Source organism: Cicer arietinum, chromosome 2, assembly GCF_000331145.2.
Source record: "Cicer arietinum cultivar CDC Frontier isolate Library 1 chromosome 2, Cicar.CDCFrontier_v2.0, whole genome shotgun sequence".
NCBI lineage: Eukaryota > Viridiplantae > Streptophyta > Magnoliopsida > Fabales > Fabaceae > Cicer > Cicer arietinum.
Window position 1 is genome coordinate 19,700,828 of NC_021161.2, and position 3,210 is coordinate 19,704,037.

Sequence of the window (3,210 nt, forward strand, 5' to 3'; positions counted from 1 at the left end):
CTTAAAAACTATTCAAGTGCTTTTTGATTGCAAATTTCCTAAAACATACCAACCATAAATCCCTAAAATTTAAAATTTAAGAGCTTATTTGGACTTCTTGATTTTATTCTGAGTTGCAGCCAATACCAGCCACAACAGCCGCTATTTTGGCCGCTTCACTATTGTGTCCTATAGTAGCCGGGGGATGCTCCGCTACACTGCTATTGCGCAATATTGAGACCACTGTTTAACAGGCAATAGGTAAATAAATTTTCCAGAGACAACAAAAAGTACCACGACAAAAAAAAAAAAAAAGACTAGCTGAAAAAGTAATTCTGCACGAAATAAAAAACCATTAACTACAACAATGGTTGCCAAATACTAGTAGAGTGATTTTGAAGACACAAGCCAGCCTATTATTCAACTCGGGTGACACATATCTATTATGTTTTACAGCAAACCAAACATGAGAAAACATTAACTGTTTCATTCTTCATTAAATGTTTCTATCATATTATATAGTGTTGGATCTGTGTTGGTGACAACTGCTGCAAGACTTTAATAGTGAAGTTGTTGATGAAGATTATATGTAGCAAATTCCAAAGGGCGTTGTCACACTAGCCTTTAGGTTCGATTCGCCCCCACCAATCGGATGCAAATGAGATAACTAGCGAATCCCCTTCAGGGTACTTTGGAAACCTTGATATGATTTGCACTATCACACCAAAAATATCTTTCAATAGTATGTTACAAAATAATGTTACCTATTCTTTTCTCATGCATTAGAAAAGAATAAGTTGACTTAGTATATGGGAATGAGTGAAAGAAAATGGATGGCAAATACTTGAATTCGTTGTTTGCATTCTGTCCAAAGTGACCCTATTTATAGGAAAAATAATGTCACTTGAGAAAAGTTGCAATTCTTGGTTCTGCCACTGTTTACGAAGGGCTATATACATTTAACGTTCAGTTATTTATTGAAGCATTGCACTGGTCTGGTGGCAAAACAATGCCTCTGTTTCGCGATTATTTAAGAGTTGCGCCTTTTCAAAAGGGAATTTTTCCAAAAAGAAGGCAATACACGGATTCAAACTCAGGACCCCATGTTAGGAAAGAATAAACACAACCACCAACATCAATATCATGCTATGTATAACAAATTATACATACATATATTATCCAATATTTTGGAAATATCTCACAATCCCCCACCATTTTCAAAATATACTTAGTCCCATAATTTTGGAAATATAATGGTTTCAGATAACTCTTCGAAGCGGCCTCACTTCATCCTCACATAGGTAGACTATATCAGAAATACACCCATAATATGTATTTCAGCAAAATTATGCTATATGTCTATTAAGAGTAAAACTCAACCTTCCAACTTTACACTTATGGTCCAAATACTTTCAATCTTTGGGATGTATCTATATTCAAGTACTTGCAATCATTCTAATAGTGTACTTTATCATTGAACTCAAGACTTGATGTTACTAAAGTGTGAGTCGACTTTCCACCATTGATGATTAATTAGATATGGGCTTGAGTCCCATCCCCAATGATGTCTTCAACACCATGTCCCTTGTCAGACCTTTCGTCAAAGGACCCGTTTAAAATTAAATCCTTTACATAGCTATGTCTTAGACCAATATGTCTAGATTTTCCATTATATACTTGGCTATATGCTTTGGATAGTGTGGATTGACTATCGCAATGTATGGATACTGGTGCCATTGGCTTTGGCCAAATTGGTATCTCATACAACAAATTTCTTAGTCATTCTGCCTCTTTACTACCTGCAGCTAGGGCAATGAACTCTGCAGCCATGGTGGAGTCGGCAATTCAAGTTTGTTTCTTTGATCCCCAAGAAACTGCACCTCCACCAAGGTTGAAGATCCATCCACTTGTGGAAGCATGATCCTCAACATAAGTTACCCAACTGGCATCTGTATATCCTTCCAAAACTGAAGGATATCCACTATAGATTAAATTATAGTTAATTGTTCCTTTTAAATATTTTAATACTCTGTTAACAACCTGCCAGTGTTCTTTACTTGGATTGCTAGTATACCGACTTAATCTGCCTATAGCATATGCTATGTCTGGTCTGGTACAGGTCATGGCATACATCAAACATCAGATTACCTTTGAATAATCTAGTTGTGCCACAGGGCATCCTTTATGTGGTTGTAAACTAACATTTTGATCAAATGGAGTAGAAACAGGTTTGCAATTAAATTGATCAAATTTCTTTAGCACTTTCTCAATATAATGAGATTGAGATAAACCAATATTTACTCCATCTCTAATGATTTTAATTCCTAAAATCACATCTGTTTCACCTAAATCTTTCATATCAAATTTTTTTTATAAGAAAGTTTTAGTTATCTCCACCTCGTCTAAATTGGTGCCAAAGATTAACATATCATCCACATATAAACAAATCATAACACCATTTTCCATTATGAAATGTACTATAAATACACTTGTCAGATTCATTTATTTTATATCCATTAGAAAGCAAAACTTTATCAAATTTTTGGTGCCATTGTTTGGGTGCTTGTTTTAACCCGTATAAGGATTTAATCAATTTACACACTTTATGTTCTTGTCCTTTGATAACAAAGCCTTCAGGTTGTTTCATATACACCTCTTCATCTAACTCTCCATTTAGGAAAGCAGTTTTAACATCCATTTGATGCATTACAAACTTATAGATTGAAGCTAGTGCCAAAAGCACTCTTATGGATGCAATTCTTGCAACAAGTGCATAAGTATCAAAGTAGTCGATACCTTCTTTTTGTGTAAACCCTTTGGCAACAAGTCTAGCTTTGAATTTATCAATGGTACCATCAACTTTCATTTTCTTCTTAAAGATCCATTTACAACCTATTGGTTTGGATCCAGGTGGGAGGTCTACCAATTTCCAAGTTTTATTCCCCATGATTGAGTCCATTTCCTCTTGGATGGCTTCTTTCCAAAAGGAAGAGTCTTGAGACTTTATTGCCTCTTCATATGTGTTTGGATCACTCTCTAAATTATAGCAAATTGGTCCATAACTGTTACTGGAATCAATTGTACCTTCTACAAGGAACATAAAGAAGTCTAGGCCATAATCTTTTTCTTTTCTGGCTCTTTTACTTCTTCTGGGTTCTGAACATGTCAGAGTATCATTATTAGATACATTATTTTCTAGGCTTTGTCAACTAGAAAATAAAGTTTCCTTGG

General features: G+C 34.9%; 1 pseudogene; it reads right to left on the reverse strand.

The window, feature by feature from the left end:
- Positions 1 to 2,118: 2,118 nt before the first annotated feature.
- LOC140919382 (uncharacterized) overlaps positions 2,119 to 3,210 on the reverse strand; it is a 3,091-nt pseudogene continuing 1,999 nt past the window's right edge.